The 21873-nt window shown below is 35.5% G+C and overlaps 2 long non-coding RNA genes across 2 annotated transcripts in view; one reads left to right on the top strand and one right to left on the bottom strand.

Annotated features, from left to right (window-relative positions):
• LOC129145771 (uncharacterized) overlaps positions 1 to 21873 on the bottom strand; it is a 110340-nt gene that overhangs the window by 70376 nt on the left and 18091 nt on the right. The gene's annotated exons all lie outside the window — the stretch shown is intronic.
• LOC129145772 (uncharacterized) overlaps positions 1 to 21873 on the top strand; it is a 119292-nt gene that overhangs the window by 96970 nt on the left and 449 nt on the right. Inside the window, exon 2 of the long non-coding RNA XR_008551801.1 lies at positions 4285 to 4442. This is a non-coding gene — a long non-coding RNA (uncharacterized LOC129145772). The remainder of the gene's footprint in view (positions 1 to 4284; positions 4443 to 21873) is intronic.

Genomic DNA, 21873 nt, shown 5'->3' with positions numbered 1-21873 from the left:
ATATTGTTGACAGGTGTTTAACAAAATATTCCAATTACTAATACATCTCAATCTTACATAATAGTTATTATGCACTATATCTTAACAAACAATAATGTGCAATTATATATTTGAAAAATATAAATATGCATGAGTGTACAGTTTTTCAGAATTCCAGTAATGAGTATGCAAGCAAAACTTTTCTAATTTTGAATCATATAATAAAGTATCATTATATAGAAGGTTGAAATGTAAGCAGAGATGGGCCACAAGTACTGAGAATCAGTTATCAATTTGGTAATTGTTTATTAATTATGTTGGTACATCACTGGCACTCATATCAAATGGCTACGATGTGTTAAAATATTAAGTTGTTTTTTTATTTAACCTTTTCCCCTCCACCTAATTATAAATGAGATGATTTAGAAAGCAGGGAAGGAACTGAAAATGGGAAAAGGAAGGTGGAGAAAAGGGCAAGAGTGAGCATGTTGGCAGTGAGCAGTCATTTCGATGTGTCAGCTTTAATGTGGATGTAATTGACTAAATGACAGAGTGCCCAGAGGCTGTTTTTGGACAGGATAGTTTTTCAGCTTTCTCTAAAGCTTGAGGAAAGAGCAAAGGTTAGTCAGAGGATTATGAGGTGGTGATACCCATTTAAGATTTTCTGACATAATCTGAGTTTAAATCAAACGGGTATACGCAGAAGATGAACAGGATTTCTTAGTATATCAGAATATCCATTACCATCAATTGTAAATGAACGAAGTATATTAAGGATCAATAATACAAGATATTAAATTATTTTAGTCAGTATGCATAATGTATTGTCCCTCTGCTGAGAGCAGGAGTTGCAAAAGGATCATAAAAAGGCTTTGAGGAAAGGTTAATTTTTTTAGTAGATTGAAAAAAAATGTTGTGTGGTAATAGGGATCTATAGAAAGCTTCTCTGCTATATGGATGTAAAAACCATGCTTACCTTGAGTATGTTTCTGTAAGACACAATGCTGTAGCACACTTAAGAAAATGTGTTAAAAGTGTAGATTTCACATTATATTCCTACCAGAATCAAAATAAGTAAAATACATACAGAAGAACATGAAAATATGTTCAGCACCATTAGTCATTAGGGAAATGAAATGAAACTACAATGAGACACTGGTACACACATATCAGAATGGTAAAAAGCTAAAAAACAAAAAACAAAAACAAAAACAAAACCAATCTTCCCAAGTGTTTGTAGAATGTGAAGAAATTGGGACTCATACACTTCAAGTGAGAATATAAAATAGTACCTTTGAAAAACAGTGTGACTATTATAAAGTTAAGTGTACAGCTATTAGATGTACTAGATATTTTTTCCTAAATATGTACCCAAAATAAATTAAAACAAATGTCCACTAAGACTTACTTGCACATGTTTATAACTTCAAACTTTTAAATATTATTGTAAAAGGCATTTTAAAATAATTCTACTCTTGAATATTCATAGCTCTATCATAAAATATGATTGATTTTTACATAATAACTTTGTATTTACACCCTTACTAAACAAACTTAAAAGTTTTGGGATTCTGGCAATTTGGAAGATCCCAGCTTTCCTGTCCCCCAACAAACATCGACCATTGGAATATACACAAAATGAATTAACTTCCTAAAACCTCTAGAATCCACTTAGGAAGTTTTAAGAAAACTATGGAATGACAACTAAAGAAAAACCTAGAAAATTCACACATGAAGAGTAAGATGACAACTTCATTTTTGTTGCATAATCCCATTGCCAGCTGGCATCATTCAGGGATAGAAAGGAACTTCCCAGCTAGTAAGAATTCCTCTCTCCAGGGAAGGAAGGGTAGAGTGAGCTACCAGCTTCTCTATCTCATTCATCACCAAGAGGTCCCACTTCAGTTTCTCCCTGACCAGACTGGCAAAGATAGTCAACTAGGGACAAAGTGGAAAAAGAAAGGCAGTAAGGGAACACACAGTAGAAGTGATCGTGGCTCACATATACCTACCCTACAGACAAACTCTGTAGATTCTGCCACTGACAAGTCACTGACTGCACAGATCTTACCAGCTGCCCCACAGGAATTTACTTTTCATTAATAGCCGCCTCAGTTCTTCCTTGTTCCTTCCCACCATTACTCCCAATCCAGCCAGCCTAAACCTACACCAGTAGCCATCAAGGACCTCAGTCACCTAAGTCCATTTTCACCCAACCAGAGTCAGGAGCTATGCATACCACCAGCTCAGTCCTCAGCCACTACAAAATTTACATATTGCAAACTGAACAAATCTCAAGGTTAAAGTTTGAATTACATAATCTTAGACTAAATCAAAAGACAAGAGTGCTTTCATTATTGTGGAGTAATAATATCCTTTCCGATCAATCCCTTTACACCAACAATCACTGTTAATGATTTCTTTCTCCATATATTGGATTTACCCACTTTGTGAATTTCCTATAAAAGGAAACATGCAATTATCACTTTTTTTGATTGCCATGCTTTGGTGATTTCTCCATGTCACTGAATGTATCAATATTTCATCCCATCATTGCTGCTGAGTGATATTCCATTTTATGAATATAACACAAAGAATTAGTGATGGACATTTGGGTTGTTTCTATTTTTTTATTTTATATAAAGGTGCCATGCATATTATTATATAAATCTTTTTGTGTGTATATGAATTTAATTCTCTTTGGGATATAGACCTAGGTATGGAACTGCTGGGTAATAGAATAGGTGTCTTGTCAACTTTACTAGAAACTTCCTAACAGTTTTTCTAAGGGATTATGCCATTTTACATTCACACCAGCAATGTATGAGTGTTATAGTTGTTCTACATCCTTGCTAACATGTAATATTGTCTATTTTTATAGTTGTACCAATTTTCATAGGTGTGGGGTGGTGTTAGGTTGGGTCTTAGTTTGCATTTCCTTGTTAATAAGATTGACCACCTTAGAAATTATTATTTTGAAGTATGTGTTCAAATAGTTTGCCATTAAGATTTTTTTTAATTGATTGATTTCTATTAAGTGACTTTGTATTATGACTTTGTATTTTCTCTGTGACTGACTTGATTCCTTAATGGTGCCCACATTACAATTTCAATATTTATATTACATTCATAATATTCCATTTCATGTATGTACCATCATTTACTTAAATAGCTAAAGCGTTTGTAACTTTAAATAATATTATAATAAATATCCTTTGCATAATATTGTCACAGAAATTATTTTACATATATTTTCTTAGGATATAATTTATAAGAGATTAAATTTCTGAGTCAGAACATAATATTATATATACATAAAATATATATACTATAGATACAGTTTTTTAATTTCTTTTTATTTTTATGATTCTCTTTATATATATCCTAGTTCAGATATTCTCCATCTTAGGCATTCTCTATTTCTGTTATGGTGTTTTTGATATTCTCCTGTCTCACTGCAGGTCCTATATAAAAAACTTTTGACAGATCTTTGGAGACTTGGGTTATAATTTTACTTTCTACTGATTGTCCTTTTCTGACACAAACAATTATTTTCCACATTCTTTCTATATCTTAGCAATATTTCTCATCTGTTGAAAGAAAGCCCTCCAAAATATAATGTGGAAGGAAAGGAATATTTGTTAAAAATCTGCTATATGAAACTCTTAGAGAAAATGTAGGGGGAATCACATAGTATTATGCACAAGTGATAAAAATAAAAATAAATTGGACTAAATCAAAATTAAAAATATGTGCAGTAAAGGACATAACAGTGAGAATCTATGGAATAAGAGAAAATGTTTGCAAATCACATAACCTATGTGGAGTTTATTTTTAGAATACATAAAGAACAAGTCAACAACAAAAGATTCAAATAGCCCAGTTAAAAGTGGGGAAAGGATTTGAACATTTTCTGATATATATAGTATGCAGTCAATATAAAAAGATGTTCAATGTAACTTATTATTATAGAAATGGAAATTAAAATCATAATCAGATATCACCTCATACCTATTCAATGAAGATGCAGAGAAATAGGGACTCTTGTGCTGTTGTGAAAATACAAAAATGATGCAGTTACTATGGAAAACAGCTACAGTTCTTAAAAATTTAAAAATAGAATTACCATATGATATGGCATTTTCACTTCTCTTATATATCAAAAATAATTGAAGTCAGAATCTCAAAGAGATATTTGCACACATCTTCACAGCAGTATTATTCATATTTCAATGGTTTACAGCAAATTATAATTTTGTTTCATTATTAGACATTTATCACTGGTTCTTTTACTTTTCATTCTAGGGCCCAATTTAGGATGAAACAGCATTTCCAGGAGCAGAAAAATCAGTGGATGGAGATGCAGCATGATGGGGCTTAAATCCTCTCAAAATGGTACATATTACCTTCAACCATATTAAATTGGACAAAACCAGTCACATGGCCAAATATGACTCCATGAGGTGAGAAATATAACCACAGGTTTGTGACTGGCAGGGAAAGACAATGAATATTTTTACAACGATAAACCCTCCCCCAAGAAAGATTGCCTAATGTCTGACTCCACAAACCACGGTGGTACGCTGACTAGCTTTAAATTTTGTCTCTAAATAGATGACTACAGGCAAATTACTGAACCACTCTCTGTATTAGTTAAGTCATTTGTAAGACTAGAATAATTATATTAGCTACTTTTTAGGCTTCTGAGGATTAACTGAAATAATACATATAAAACATTCGGCAACATTTAGTCACTATTCTCTCTCTCTATATATATATATTCATACACACACACGCATATATATATATATATATATATATATATATATTCACTATATTTTCACAATTATTATCTTGGGGTAATATCCAAGTGAAGGTGACAGGTTTTGGCCAACCATTCATTCCTTAAATATATGCTTAGTGCCTCCCACTGGGAAGATGATTTTGCCTAAACTATTTTTCTCTCCTTTTCTCTTTAAAGTATATTTTAAGTATACTTAAAAATAAGATTTATCCTTAATTACAGATGTGTGGCATATTCATAAAAAGCAATGAAGGGAAGGCATGTTAATGGGGCCATTTTTTTATTGCAAATAATTTCATAATTTATTCCACTGCCTATTAATTCAACTTTCCTAAATTGACAATGGCAATTTTAATTTAATCAAAGACTCTTTGAATATCTTCTCTCCAATAGACTGAGGATATGAAGAGTGAAATACTATTGCCTTTGAAATTTTTATTGTTTAGTGAGGGAGACAAAATATTTACAAGAAATACAAGATAATCTACATGTGGGCAAGGGGAGGAGAGAGGGAAGAAGAGTAGTGGTAAATTAGATTTGGGAAGATATATAGAATTATGACTCAAAATGAAACCTAATGTGTTACGACAACCTAGGAAGACCACTTTTTAATCAATGGAATGAACTATCTAGTGCAATGAAAATGATTTTGAAGCTACAGTTAGTAATAATTTTTATGGAGTTGAAAACAATGAAGGAACTATGCTAAATGTTTTGATTACATTAAAAGTAAAATGTTCATTAACTTATGATTTAAAGGTGATTATTTTAATTCACCTCTGTTATTCTTCAACTAGCCACACTGATTACTGGTGGCTGCTGAGTTGGCAGTTTGATTACTATGGAGAACAGCAGGGAGTAGTGATACTGTACTTACTAACTACAGAACTTAAATAAATCATGTAATGCTGGGGCCCCTGAGAAGACTTGTGCTTATTTTTGTAGGCCTTGGGTATTCCAAGTGCAAGATAGATTTTACTTATTTCCCTTCCTTTACTTCTTTCCGTTTGGTTAGAAATACCAAAGTTGAAGTGGGTTTATATATACTACCTATCAAACTTGAAATTTCCTGCTCTCTCTGGAAGAATTTAGTTAGCATCCTTATATGGAAATGATTCTGGAGTTGCTGGACACTAGAAGACGGAATGCTTTCAAAGTTGAAGAAGTCTCAGGTTCTCTAGAAAATTCAGCACCAGGCAATAAAAATTATAATACCAAATCATACCGAACAACCTAACCTGTGGGGCCAGCACATTTAAAAATGCAGTGTCTCTCATTCAGAAATTATTGAGAACTTCAAATTGGCAGAGCATTAAACCATTCATGGACTCCCCTGAAGATAGGGCACTGTATCTTTTTTTTTTTTTTAAGATTTATTTACTTACTTACTTACTTACTTACTTATTTATACAAGCACTGGGTATAGTCAGGAGTGCGGGAGGGTGAGACAATTCACTAGTGCCAGAGCGGGGAACAGAACAGGCAGACTAATGAAATACACTGCTGAGGGGAGCAGCGGGCGAGACAGGAGAGGTCTGTTGCAACATGTGGGACCCTCCCCAGTGGCCAGGGATCAAACCGGTGCTGCAGAGGCTGCTGGCAGCTTTGCAGCCCAGCACTCAACCACTGCGCCACCAGGGGAGGCCCAGGGCACTGTATCTTGACACAGGTGAGACCCCCTCATAAAGCCAGCCATGCTTGAGTTCTCTGCCTGAAGGAGGGACTTCTCAATTATCTGTATGGTTTCGAGCCCACTGAAAAAACTTCTCTTGGAGAATGGAGGTAAATAGCAGAAATGCTCATGTTTTACAGAAATTTCTATGGTTCAGTCAAACCACTATTTGAAACCTGGGCCACAGGGAAGCACTGGGGACCTTTTGTAAGAATGCAAAGAAATAAGCAAATGTAATTTCTAAAAAGACTTAGTTGGAAAAAATTTATATTTTTTTCTTTTCTTCCTTCTATTGTTAATATTGTCTTGTTTATATTGACAAAAATTTCATGCTTTACTTAAACAATAATTAAAAATATTGATTTCATATTGTTGTAATGGGAAGAAAAAAACAGTTTAATGATGATGTATTAGTCAGTATAGGCAGCATTATGCTATAGACACCAACAGTCCCCACACTTACTAGCAAAAGTTTACTTCTCTTTTACTTATTATGATGACGTTTGACTCTAGGCAACTGTGCTTATTGTGGTAACTCAGTTTAGTATCTCACACATGTATACACAGGAAATCCATACAATCATCATTGGAGTGGGAAGTAGATACATTTGAGTTTCTTGCACTGAAAACACATGTTCATGCTTTCCATCGTGGTAAGCTAGGTGTGAACGAACCATTTAGTATTATAATTCAGTTCACACCTTTTACAATTGTATTTTTTCATCACAAACACTAGCAAACTACCCTACCAAGTCTTTAGAGGAAAGCACAATTACATTTCTCATGGCAACAGGCAGTAAAATTTGGCATTAGAAAAAGTGTAATTATATCTCATATGCTTTTGTAGCCTGAAGAATCTACTTACTTCCTTTGCTCAAGCAAATCAACACAGAAACCAAATGATACATTTCATTTCAATCAAGAGTTTCAGAGGCTCAAAGACACAAGCAAGATTTAGGACTCTTTAAAAGCTATAGTGTATAAAAACAAAATTACCTCAAAAACTCTATTTTCTTAAAGTTAAATGCAAATCAAATAGGCCCTAATCTATTCAGCACTTATCTAGTGTTACTTCCTAAAGTGCTTAGAAATTCAATATGATTAGTTAGCATTTATATGGGTACTTTGCATTTTCTGTTTTTAAAAACCACTCTGCTCAATTATTTCAATCTGCTTTATGAACTTTGACAGCCAGTGGGTCCCATTTTATAGCTGAGGATACTGTGAATATTTGCAGCTCCTGGGTATCATATGGGTCACAATCTTGTTCTTGGATATGGATGGTCTTAAAATATGAGGCTTCTGCATTTCCTGACAATGCCAGTAAGTAGATTTGGGTGGGAATTTAAACCTTGTAATGCCTCCAGGTTTCTTTAGGCTATCTACTTGGTATCAGTCTCTCTCAACCCTTTTTCTGTTTACTGATACCTGCTTGTAATAATTTATATGTACTGGTGACACACCTCCACCAGTTATGTAGGATTTATGACTTTTCTGAGCAGATAAAATAATCTGCAAATTATATATAATTCACAAAGACACGCCATGTTGCTGTTCCTTCTCCCCCACTGGTGAGGATTCACTACTATGGCATGGTACTGTAATGTAGATTCCTTGAGAACAAGGTCATAGGATTCCAGCATGGAAACATTCCATTACTGTATTTCTTACCCATTGCACACATGGTCACAGATACTCAATTTATAAATGTATGATATTTTTACAGTTTGTCCTGGACACGTGTGGATCAGAACAATCCATCACTGGAACAGTTCTGTTAGGATGGTAGAGAAAACAATTCATAGTATTATATAGAACAGAAATTCTCACTTCCTCTAAGAAACTTTTGAGGTTCTTTTTGATAGACATTTTACTCATTCTATCACCAGCTTAAGGTGCACTTGTACTTGTACATAACTGCTCTCACAGATTTTTTTTTTTTGATACAGACTTTATTCCTGTGTATGTACATTCCCCTTGTTCAAATATACAGTAGCCTGGGGTCAAGTTCTTTGCTTTTGTACATTTAAATATATACACACTTTCTAATATAGAATTTTTGCACATAAGCTTTGATTTATGTCTGGTTAATATGACTTAATAAAATCAACTTTTATTTCTAAGTTTCTTAAGATGTGCCCATTTTCTGTTGGTAGACCTGTGCCAAGTCAATTATTTATATTAAAATTTCTTTTGAAGTAATTTTCTCACCTACTTCTTTTTAAAACTGCAAATTAGAATTTTTACCAGTACACAAGAGATACAAGAGACTCCGACGTGAGCTTAGAATTAAATAGAGACTAAAATCTGTGCTTTATTCAAGTTCTCCAGGACTCAAATTGTGTCATCTCATTCAAGAAGCTTCTGCACATATTCCTAGATAGAGTCAGACACTTCCTGCTTTGTTTCCCTCCTGGAGTACTTTGAACTCGGCTGGAATTATAGCATGAAGCACTCTGTGTGACATTTATTTATTTACATTACTGCTTCTAAAAACAGCATGTAAACTCCTTGACAGGAGAGACTGTGTTTTATCTCTGTAACCCTTGTGCCTTGAATAAAGCAGTGTTTCCAATGATGCTAAATATATTTTTTATTAAACATAAGTTACTTACATTTGGGTATTGCAGATCGACACAGATAACTTCTATTTAAAATCTATGACAAACTGTTTACATTAAGTGGACTAAAATAGATTTTATGTAAGGCAACTACAAAACCAGTTAGTTTCCCAATATCTGGAACAGGATAAGGAAGCCTGATTAAGAGACTAGAATTAACATCAACCTCCCCATTTCCGACTAGATTTCAGAGTAATGTCTCTAGCAAATATATACCAATTGCAACAATGTCCATATGGACTGAGTTCCTTTAGCAAAATTTCTTTGTATTTCTAAGAGATGGCCTGACTGAGTCACATGGAGTTGCTAAAAACTGTTGGGTTATGTTTTATGGATATTATGGCAGTGTATGGTGACGGCATAAATGTGATTGTGATCTTAAAGTTGCCACCGGAGTATCTTTAGTGAACTATTCTTCATCTTCTTTTCCTCATCTCTCATTTGGGCTGGAAGTGATAAATTGAAAAAGAAGCTAAGCTGCTTCTTAATGTTTTTCCTCATCTCATTGGTTATAACATAGTTTTGTTCCTGGTTTATGAGAACTCTAAGTGATTGGACTGATGTTTAAGTCTTAATTTAATTAAATTTTAAATGGCAATCTGCTAACTCCATCTTCCTTTCAATTTGCATCAATAAGCACCTGCCAAAAGAATATTCAGAAGCATTTTGATTGAAAGTTTGTTTTAGTAATTATTATGTCAACCTCAGCCTTTCTTGTTTCTATTTTTCTATAGCTACTTCACTACAATGCTTCCTATACGTTAGTGTCTTTGATTTTAAGAATTAGCATAAATATAAAAACTGCATTTTGGAATAAGAAAAAAAAAGAAACATTACTTCCATTGTGAGACACATTTGATTAAAAAACATAGTGTTCTTACAGCAATACTCAAAGTATCATTTGCAATTTACCTGGCGTGTTTTGATGACCTCATACTATAGTTGACTTTACTTTTTCTTCCAGATAATTTAAGAAATTTGCCAGTCAAGTTAAATGATATTTCTAGGCCTAGCAGACCATTGCTATTTCCAAGTTCTAACAATAAAGAAAATAAAAATGTTGGTCCTCTTGAACTTGAATACTTCTCCCTAGAAGACTATAAAGCTATGGTCTGAGTTATTCAAGATTAATTCACAGACTGGATTACCTTGTCTCCTACTTAAATCCTACTGCTTTTTTACACTCCCCTTCTCCCCCCACCCCCCACACACCCTAGACACTGGGAAATTGAACCATTTATTTATTGTTTCTGTTTCAAGGCTGTTAAATTCTGATCCTGAAAAGAACATTGCATTTTTTCTTGTTGGTGCTCCTTAGAGATCCACTCTACCCATCTCTGTAGGTCAGAAGCCAAACTTCTATGGGTTTGATCACCTAGTCTCACTGTGTGTCAAGGAACATAGCTTCTGTTTAATGGCTCACTTTAAAGCAATAGCTCTCAATGCATTTATTAATTTTTCTTTTACCTATTCAGGCCTCCTGCTTTCCCCAGCCTATGGCTAGCTCTAGATTACTTCATCCCTAGATCTCTCCAGTTCTTCTGACTGTTCTTTGCCCTAGGAACATCTTTGCAATGAACCTTTTATTAAACTCTCTTTGATTACCTCATTTAGATAGGGAATCATCTCCTTCCTGCTATAATCATAATATACAATATCTGTTACAAACATATACACACATACGTAAATTGATAGGTATATAGATATAAAGATATATCAACACATAAGATCATTTATTTTTAGTATTACAGTCTTTCAGATATTTTCATGGGGAACATCTTACTTTTGTAAAAACAAAAAGATCAATATGCGTAATAAAACACAATGAAGTCAAGTGATTCAACTTCAATTTTGCTCTAGATGCTATGAGCCAATATTTCTTTTCAACCCAGTAACTATTTAGTCCATTTTACCATATGAATATTTCCTAATTTTCTTTTTTTTTCCTTAAAGATTTTTATTTATTTATGCATATAAGAACTGAGTTGTAGGCCAGAGGTGCGGCGGGGGGGGGGGGGTAGGGGGGAGGGGAGGTGAGAGAAAAGAATGGGAAGCAGAACAGGCAGATCTATTGAAATACACTGTTGAGGGGAGCAGCAGGCAAGACAGGAGATGTCTGCTGTGCCATGTGGGTTAGCTCCCTGGGTAGGGGTCGAACTCATGCCACAGTGGCTGGTGATAGCTTGATAGCGCTGAGACTTTAACATCTGCACCGCCAGGGAGGCCCAGAATATTTTCTAATTTTCCTTGCAAGCAAAACCACTCTGCTCTCACTCATCCACTTTCAATGAAGAAAAATAAATACAACTGATGTGACTATCCCGTTTCTTTCATCATTACTTCAAAACTCTGTAGCTTCAATAATATTTATTTCCTAATCTCTAAGATTTACACCCCACCTTAATTCTTAAAACTAGTCACATTCGGGCCTCCCCTGGTGGCGCAGCAGTTGAGTGCTGGGCTGTGAAGCTGCCAGCAGCCTCTGCAGTGCCGGTTCAATCCCTGGCCTCCAGGCGAGGGTCCCACATGGCACGCAGACCTCTCCTGCCATGCCCTCTGCTCCCCTCAGCAGTGTAGTTTGTCAGTCTGTCTGTTCTGCTCCCTGCTCTGGCTTTGGTGAATTCTCTCACCCTCCTGCGCTTCTGACTGTACCCAGTGCTTGTATAAATAAATAAACAAATCTTTAAAATAAAAAAAACAAAAAAATAAAAACTAGTCACATTCCTTAGGACTGGTCTACATAAACTATCTTTTTGATTTTTTCAATATCTACTTTTACCTTTTTTTAAAAGGTAAAGTTTCACCATTCTTTGCCCTTATTTTTAAGAGATAAATGCTTATTCTCTCTATGGCACTTATATTGAATCCCTTACTGATTTATCTGCTCTCTGTTGTCTATTTTGTCTTCTCGTATCTCTTCTCTGAAATTGTGGTTTCAAAGGTCATCATATGTCTTTATCAAATAGAAATGTCCTGCTATTCATCTGTGGCATCTGAAAGTTCTGAAAATATTGTTTGCCCCAAATTATTATCTTTTGTTCTAGGCTTTAGTAACACTGATGTCACCTTCTTGTTATGGTCCTCTGGAGCGTACTTCTGAGGTTCCTTCACTGAACTCTTTTCTACTTCCCATTTACTTTTTTTTAGTTTACCCTCAATCCCTTCTTTCCTGATTTTACACAGTTTTGAGAATTAAACAATATTCTTTAGTTTAATGAACAGAAGTTAATTTTAACTCCATTTATATCTATACAAACAAGTTCTCAATTATTTCTCCATGTCTCAATGCTGGAAACACGAGGTTTGAATGTTGTTATTTTAATGGCTGCTTTGATATAGTCTTAAAAGAAGATCATTAAACTCTACCAAATTAAGTATGGAATAGGTATTCTTGCTCTTTGCTCATCCACAACTTTCACACTAGCCCCAAACCATTCTTCATCTTTGAGGCCATTCTCTGGACTCATCCTGAAACTCTTCCAAAATTACATATCTTATTTCATAATGTCCCTTCTAAAATATCCAGACTTTCTCATTTTCTTCAGAATAAATTCTAAACTTCATAGCATGGGACCCAAATCAAGTCCATGTCACATACTGTATTTTCCAAAGTTGCCTTGATTTGCTTATAATTTTTGATACTTTATTAGCCAACTATGGTGAACTATTTAGCAGTTTCTGTATACATCACACACATGCATTCTTCTTATGCTGTCCCTTCTGGTTGTTCTTTTCCCCCATCTATAATAAAGAAATTCGATTCATTTCTGAAGTCCAACTTAACTGCTGTAGTGAGAATTAAATGCTAAATTTTACATACTGCATGACATGTTGTTTGCAAGCATGCTCACTGAAAGTTTATAGGTAGTCCTCCTTCATTATGTGAATCATGATTACTTCATATTTTAATGAAAAATGGAAACACAATTTTGAGACCATTATAGCTAAATTTTAAAATAGATATGGGAAAGAGGAAGCAAACCAATCGATGTCTAGGACTAATATGCTATCATATTAATTTATTTCATATAAAGAATGATCTCCTTAAGGTATAGTTGTACCATTAGATGGTTGTTTAATTTAGAAATCTCTCATCCATCATTTTAAAATAATTACCCAAGAACTGTAATTACATATATTTCTTAGGTATAATTCATCTAATGATACTGTTTACCCTTTCAATTTTCCTAGCAAACTACTTCTTCCCATATAGCACAAATGTACCTTTGAAAACGTATCTTTCTATATTGTGCCAAAATTCTAAATTAAAATTTTCTAGATCAATAAGGATTTATTATAATCTAATACATTTTATTCTCACTTTTATAATATTGCAATGCTAAGTTCTTCATAACCATGAATTACTTTTATGCTGACGATATTGCTATGAGGCAAGGAGGGAGAGAAACATTATTTTCCCTTGGTGAAAGTAGAAACAAACAAAGGGACAGACAGTTTAACTAATTTTTGTTAAAATCACCAAGGAGATGGAGATAAGTCAAGAATCTAGTTTTCCAACCTGGGTTATAGTACTTTGCCTTACAAGGGTTGCTTTTATGTGGTGGCCCCACTCCACCAAAAAGACTTAAGTTTGAAAATTATCCCAATTTAAACATAAATTGTACTGGTCTTTGCCAATATTTCAAACAAACAATTAAACCAAGGTATAAAACTGCTGAACTCATGTTCTTTCTGAGTTGTATGAGGATTGTTTTTCTCAGGTGGTAAATTTTCATAAAACAGGACCCTCTATTTGGTCCAAAAGTGAAGGATTTATTCTTCCAAGTTTGCTTTTTATTTACAAGGAAAGCATATGTGAACCAAGAAAAGCTAAAACTGTGAGCAGCACACCCTTAATTGAGGTTATTCCTACAGGCCTGAGTATCTGTTAGTAGTATTTTGAAACCTGGAAAACCTTAAGCAATAATCTTCATTCCACCCCTCAGCATGGATTTATATTTTTTTTCCAAGAAATGGAAAGCTGCCCATTCATCACTCTCTATTGCTCTGATTTTGCAGAGTCTGATTTGTCTTGACTGAACAGACTTTTAGGATGAGAGTAAATCCTTTAAAGTCAAGGGTTCAATAGAGCAAGCCAGTGGGGATAGCCAAGTAAATTTCAATACTCTGAGAATGACAAGGAGATTGCCAAGAAAACATAATCCCCTGTAGGTTCTCTTACTTGAAAGAGCAGCCCAAAATTTGAATCCTTCCCAGTTGGTGGCAACAAGCCCAGAAAAAGAGAGGCACCTGACTCTCCTAAGCCAAGAATCTCTGGAATGGCAGAGACAGGTAAGCGATGAAAAAGGGCCTCGTTCTAATAGCACAGATGGCCACTGCCATCCCCGCCAAATGGCTCACTGAGTATGACAAAGGGGGCAGGTGATCAAATAGACTAAGGCTGAAATGACTGTTCTAAATAGTACTGGAAAGTGTGACAGGGATGGGGGAAGTGGAAGGAAGCAAAAATAGTCAATTTATGGAAAAAATTATTGCCTTCTCCACCTGGCAGCATGTATGCTTGACATCTGCCTTCCTAGGGCTCTTGGATTTTTTCATCCTTGGCAAGTGAAGATCAGGTGGTTGGGCAGATGATATACTTAGTTCCTGCTGGGATGGAAGCTGAGTCGCTGTGCTTTGTCAGTTCCACCTTGATGATTGATGGGGTGGTGGGAAAGTCACCACTCCTTTGACCCAACGGAGTTCTCTTCCTCCCATCAGAGAACAAGTCCCACAAACAAAAGTGGATGGCATTCATGAATTACAGAGAGGTGGATCAAGAAGAGAAGTCACTGAAACTATTGGTGACAATTTGCAATATAGGACTTCGCCATAAAAAAGATATCAACATATGCTAGTTCTCAATGCTTTCCCTTTCAATCACACTATTTGAGTAAGGTTATATGTACACTAATTTCTTTTTTTGAATTCAAACCTCATATTATCTTAATGATCTTCACATTTTTATATATAGCAAATGTATCAGGCAGTTCTTCTTAGAAATATAATCATGTTTCTAACAGAAGATACCAGATTCTGACAACCTCCTTATGCCTTGATAGCAAGGCACTATTTTTCACTTGTGTCTCCCAAGCACCTAACATAAAAGGATATTTCAAAGAATGCCAATAATTTCAATCAAAAGAACAATATGGTAGCTTCAGATATGGTATTCTCCCTGAATTCAAGTGTATTAGTTTTCAAGCACTGCCATAACAATGTAGCACACACTGGGTAGCTTAAATAATAGAAATTCATTTTCTCACAATTCTGGAGACTAGAAGGCTGAGTTCAAAATGTCAGCAAGTTTAGTGCCATCCTCAGATGGCACCTTTCTCCTTTATTTGTAGCTGGTTGGCTGTCTTCTCACTTTGTCCTCACAAGGTCTTTTCTCTGTGAAAGTCTGTGTCCTAACGCCATCTTTTTAAAAGCATGTCAGTCCTAGGGTATTAGTATACACCTTAATACACGTTCCTCCTGTTATCTGAAAGTGGAACATTCCTTTTGGTATATTTGGTAGGGTTTTGGGGGTCTGGGAATGCTAAAACAATTATTTCATATAAATTAATGGTAACAACATTCCAAGGTCTCAAAAGAAACATACCAAATCACACCCAATAGAAGCACTCTACTTTCAGATAGCAGGAAAAATTTATCCCCATTTTAACTACCTCTTTAAAGAGTCAATCCCCAAATATAGTCACATGAGATAGTGGAGATTGGGACATCAACACAAAAATTTGGAGGGGAAGGGAGCAGATACAATTCAGTCTATAACATCAGGATTATTCTGTCACTGTTTACTGACAATTAAGGAGCTTCTATTATTTTTTTAAATTAATATCTAAGAGAGAAGATGTTGTCCAGTAGAGCTAAGTGTTATTTGGTCTGGCATTAAATGTCATTCTTGGAGACCAAAATCTTGGGAAAATGAAAAATAGATATATATGTATATTTAAATTTGTAGACGCATTTTGCAAGTTCATTCTGTAAGAGATCTATTTGCATGCCATTGATCTTCCCTTGCTTCTCCTTCAACACAGCATTATGTACAAGGTAGAAGCATCCAAGAGAATGGCAATTTACCTCATTCCCTGCTGTAACACACAGCAGGTGTTAATTACTTTGTTATTTCAATTGATCAAAATGCCCCTAATACCACAATGACTCTGGGCACACTTAGCAATGCTTTTCCCCCCATTTATTTAAAAAGCCTGCCTCAAATGTCTATTTGTTCAGCCAAAATTCTGTGTTCCAAATTGTCACTGGCTCATTCTTATCAGAATATGAAATGAATTCCCCAAGTTGACCCTGAGACATGGATTTCTGACACTAGCTGCAATGAAACCATAAGGAGGAGTTAATGTTTATTCTATCGCAAGACAAAAATCACATCATAGCAGCCGCTAGAATGTGCCCCCAGACAAATTTGTGTGATTTTACCAGTTCTTTTTTTTAGTAGTTTCTTTTTTTTCCTTTTATTTATTTATGCATGCAAGAACTGAGGTCTAGGCCAGAGGTGTGGAGGGTGACTCACCAGAGACAAAGTGGGGAGCAGAACGTGTGGATCTACTGGAGCACACTGCTGAGGGAGTTGTGGGTGAGGCAGGAGAGGTCTGCTGCACCATGTGGGCCAGCTCCCTGGCCAGGGATCCAACTCGTGCCACAGTACTTCACTACATAGACTGCGATAGCACTGAGACTTAACCCCTGCACCACTGGTGAGGCCCAATTTTACCAGTTCTTGAGAAAATATGCAAGAACTTCAATTTTTCTGAATTGTGTGTGTGTTTCCTATTCAAGTGCTTATCAAATAAAGCTAAGCTGGGGTCTCTAGAGATTTTGTGATTTAAATGCACAGCCTATGGTTTCACTACAGTAGGGGAGGCCATTGCTGCTGCTACCTTTATCAATAAAGTGAATAAAGTTTTCTGGATTGATTTTTTAATCCAATTTAATCTTAGGAAAGATTAAAAAAGGATCAAATTCTGTTCAATTATTTTGAATGTAAGGTAATTAAAATTCAAGTAAAAAAAAAAAAGAAAGGTGGTCTTAGAAGCAAAGACTCTAAGTTTACACAACCTCCAACCTGACTCTGTGACACCTATTAAGTCCTTTTGTCACTCTGAACTTCAATTGTCTCACGTGTCCAATGATGATCAAATGCCACCTGATATTTACAGGGCACTTTATAGCTTAGAAAACACAGTGATGCTTATACTAATCAGCACCCAACACAGAGAAGGTTTATTACTCTTATCATTTACCATAAGAAGATCTTCACACTCAGAAACATGACTTGTTTTTTGTTATATAGGTCTTGGTTAGGGAAGCAATGCTGGATTCCTGAAGGTAGAGGGATAAGCCAGATGTTCTTTTGATATCTCCTTCTTTCTATGATCTATGGCTTTATTAAAAAATAAAGCCAACTTTTGGAAAGTTTGCAATAACCTGGCAAAGTAATACTGAAGCCAAATGTAATTTACCCATATTAAAGAGATCCAAGGATAACATAAATAATTTACATCTCCAGACAATACAAATTCTATTTGCTTCTACCTAACTTCATTAGAAAAACAAAATAATACCTATGAAATCATCTGCAATGTCTAGTTTCTATTAGGTACTCAATATATGTTGGTGGAATCTACTACTATTAAACTTACTTTCTTCTTCATAAGGATTTTATTTGTTGTGTTTTTTTTTTTTTTCCCTCCAGAAATATTCTCCTGTTAACACTCTGTGAATAACTACTTGAGGATATATCAGATCCCAGAAATGGAAACAGTTTTTGGTGGAACACACTTTCCACATCAGGACAAGATATAGCTTCCAGAGCTATGTTTAGAACATTTTCTATTTCTAAGAAATCTTACTGAATACTTAGACACAAAACCCAGGTTTCAGGTGTAGTAAATTCTGTATGAGTTGTAACCTTACATGAACTATCATTAAAATATTAGATTGTATTTGTTTGTATACTGCTTTGTAATTGTGCCTAAGTAGTTATACATATTCACTTTCTTATAAGTAATGTTAAGACAAGATTTATTAATTCCTGTTTTCCTTTCTTTCCCAACAAGTTGTAAGGGGAGTGCAGAGACCACTTAAAGACAGAAGTAAAAATGTGTTTGGGAGTTAGATGTGAATCTGAGCAGTATATCCCTAACTTACCCAGAATGTGGTCATGGGACAATCATTCAGCCATTTAACCTCTGTTCCTATTTCCAAAAACAAGGATGATGATGAAAATAATTTCCAAGATTGTTTGCAATCCAGTGAGTCAGAACAGATGAAAGAGAGATGTAATGGTACAAGAACTATACAAATATAAGTTCCTATGTCAAACAAATATTTAGTAGCTCATCTTTAAAACTATTATCCTTCTGGGTGTACAAATATGTTGTATTTCAAACCATCCTTTGAAGTTTGATGTGGCTATGTGACTGCGTTATGACCAATGGAATGGACAGAAAATGTCAGTACTTTTAGATCCAACTCATAAAAATATCCTTTACCAAACTCTATGCCAGCTGATTAGATGGTAATGTGCAGTAGAAACTTGGAAGTCATGTATTAAAAAACTTTAAGGTCTTCGATAGAGTCCCCTCCCTTTCTTGTGTGTCTGCTACTCCTAGGCAGCCTATTCAGCCACCATTTTGTCACCTAAACAAGGTCAAAGTGGTCTGGCCAGTTAGGAACAGGAGCCCAACCCTTCAGCCCTTCAAATCAATCAAAGAGCACAAAGCTGGACCACACTGGGAAGGTTGTGCATCAGGAGGTATGTTTGGCACCCCTGCGGGGGCTGAGGACCCATGTATAACATGTACCTCACAAGGTATGTCCGGAATGCCCAGGGGGCTGAGGACAGATGTATAACACATACTCCCGACTTATACATCATGAGGTATGACTGGGAAGGCCAGGGGGGCCGAGAACCGATGTATGACAAGGGACCCCAGAAGCTGATCAGTGGAGTGCCTTGTTGATAAGATTAGAACCATGGGGGGGGGCATAAGGTGTGTCATCAAGTAGATAAGAAGTACCTGGAGGGCAGACTCACAATCCCTAATCTTCTACACCCTTCCCCTTTCTTTAAACTCCTAATCTCCTTACAACCAATTATGTGTGTCAATAAAAGGGCCAGGATCTTGCTCTTCAGCAGTATCCTGCATTATGTAGCCTGCTCCAGGACTCCCGTTTTTTTAATCAATGTGGTGTTGCAACACTTTCTGCTACCAATGAATCACACATAAGTAGGACTAAACCTCTAATATGTTAACAAAATTATTATTTTTTTTGTTTTTAATTTATCTGGTCCAGCAGCCAGCACAATGCTAACCAATAATATATTATTATAATTAAATATTTGATAATATAATTTTCTTCCCCAATTTGTGTTGAATTTCAGCTTTTGTGTTGGCAACACACTTTGAAATACTAGAACGTTTAGTAGCACCCTTGCAAGAATTAAGTACCCAATAAAGACACAAGTGAATAGTAATTGCAGTGCAATCACTCCTGCAGTATAACAGTGCCCCAGCAACTATAAAGTTGCCCTACATTGACTGTACTGCTTAGATGGTAAAACTTCAACCCTGTGTGGTTATTTGTGACATCCTAACTATTGCTCTGATTTTTCTTTCACATATTTTCTCCTGAGTCAAAGCTACTGCACATTCTGGTGGCCGTGTTAACTGTCTTTTCATTCATAGGCAGAGCAAGTTGTATTGCACACATTGCAATGCCATATGATGTCTGTAACTCCATGGATGTTGAAAGATTTATTATAAATATATGAACTGTCAGCTACAGCAAAAATATAGTTTTCATATTAATAAAAATAAGCATTACACCTGTTGCTATGATACTTATTAAAGGTCCAGGGTTTGAGTCCTTAAGGAAACTCTTATGGACTTTGTGAAACCCAAGGTACACTCAGAGGGAATCTGCTGTGGGATTGGTGACTCCAGCAGGGTTGGTTATTTTAAGGCATGAACCACAAGCTTCAGCATAGCTGATCGGTTAGACTCCATAATGATCAAAAGATTATTTCTTAGCACCCTCTCAGCTCTGCCAAGCTGTTTTAGTTTGCTGTTGCTTTCATATTTCCTTTGAGCCTTTATCTTTTATCTTTTATCATATTTTGTGCCTGTTTCTTTTATCTTGGACACTTAACTTATGGCTTCTAATTCATGTTTATCATTCTATAGTGTCTTGTACAGAACCTGAAAAATTAGGAGCTCAACAAAGATCTATTATCTTCTGATGTGTGAATATAACAAGGATTGCTAACCCTTGGCTCCTGAGCCACAGTTTTCAAAGCACACTTACCTGCCTTACCCACCATAACTCTGAAATCTGAGGGGTAAGGCTCAATTTACAGATGAGGGGACATAAGATAAGAGAGATAAATCACTTTCTTGTTTCCATGACAAATAAGTGGCAGACTGGAAAATAGCTGCACTCTTTCCTACTGCTAATCTAGTATTTATTCTATTGACTCACACACAGCAATGAGCGCATTCAAGGTATTTTGGTGAGGATAAAAACACAAATTAAGTGAGATTTCATATATATCTGCAGGCAGGTATTTGGAATTTATCTAAACCTGATTAAGATGGAAACGAAAAATATTGGATGGAGAGGAAAATATGATGGAAAGGAAAAAAATATTGAAGACATTACAAAGAAATTATACATGATTTGGCAGAGACTATTAACTAATAACCTAATGCTAAACTCTATATCCATGTCTTCTGTTCAATTAGGTGTATGAATTAGGACCCTCAAATAAAATGTAAGAAATAAGTCATATGAGTTACTTTTAGGTCTAACCTCACAGATTGTGAACCACAGTGAATTTTTCCATCTTTGTTGCCATAGCCACAAGATGCAAGGAAGTAAAATCCCTGTATGATCACATGGAGAAAATTTCTATCAATCTGACTATTTCCAAGTATGGGCTTGTTTATTACTTCACCAAAACTTTTTCTAACTCATACAAGTGAGCAACAATATTCTCTCTCTCTCTTTCTCTCTCTCTCTCTTCATATTACTTATCTAACCATGCACTTATACCTACTTACCTACCTGTTATGAACTGAAGTGTGAATACCTGTGCAAATTCCAGCCCTGTCACTCACTAACTATGTGACTTTGGAAACATTATGCAAACTTAATGTTTTTTATCTGTTGTGAGATTAAGGAATTTATGCCTAAGGTAAGTATAAAAATGCACTTCTCTCATTGCAGAAAGCATTAATTGGCTGATGACCTTAGCTGGTAACCCCTTGAATCTGCCCCATAGTTCAACAAAGGTACTAATGCAGACCCCATGCTTTCAAGACAACATCTTTAATGGGTAACTTTGACATAGAGACACCCCTCATCCTGGCTGGAACTACCCTATAATTTGAGGCGCTTCCTGCCCATTTTCCCTGCATCACTGTTGAATGTTTCTTCTCTTCTTTGGTTCTCTTCTCTTTATCCTTCCCAACTATTTTCTCAATAAAACTCTTGCTATCTAACTCCATCTTGGAAATCCTAGAACAACATAGTGAATGTGAAGGGCTTAGCACAGAGTAAGTACTTAATTCATAGTGACTGTTTTTAAGTCATAAAATAGGAGATTCCATTGGCACAATGATACATAAAGTGGCAACCTTAGGGCTAGAGAGAATTCAGACTGTGATTTCAAGATTAGGAAAAAAACATGTACAACTTTGGGAAATCTCATGTCAGAGTGAATGTTATAACAAATGGAAAAAGGATAGAAGATGAAAACAGTATGAATG

Source organism: Talpa occidentalis, unplaced genomic scaffold, assembly GCF_014898055.3.
Source record: "Talpa occidentalis isolate TD23 unplaced genomic scaffold, MPIMG_talOcc4v2.1 talOcc4.14, whole genome shotgun sequence".
NCBI lineage: Eukaryota > Metazoa > Chordata > Mammalia > Eulipotyphla > Talpidae > Talpa > Talpa occidentalis.
Note: the sequence above shows the minus strand (reverse complement) of the source record. Positions and strands in the feature narration are given on the sequence as shown.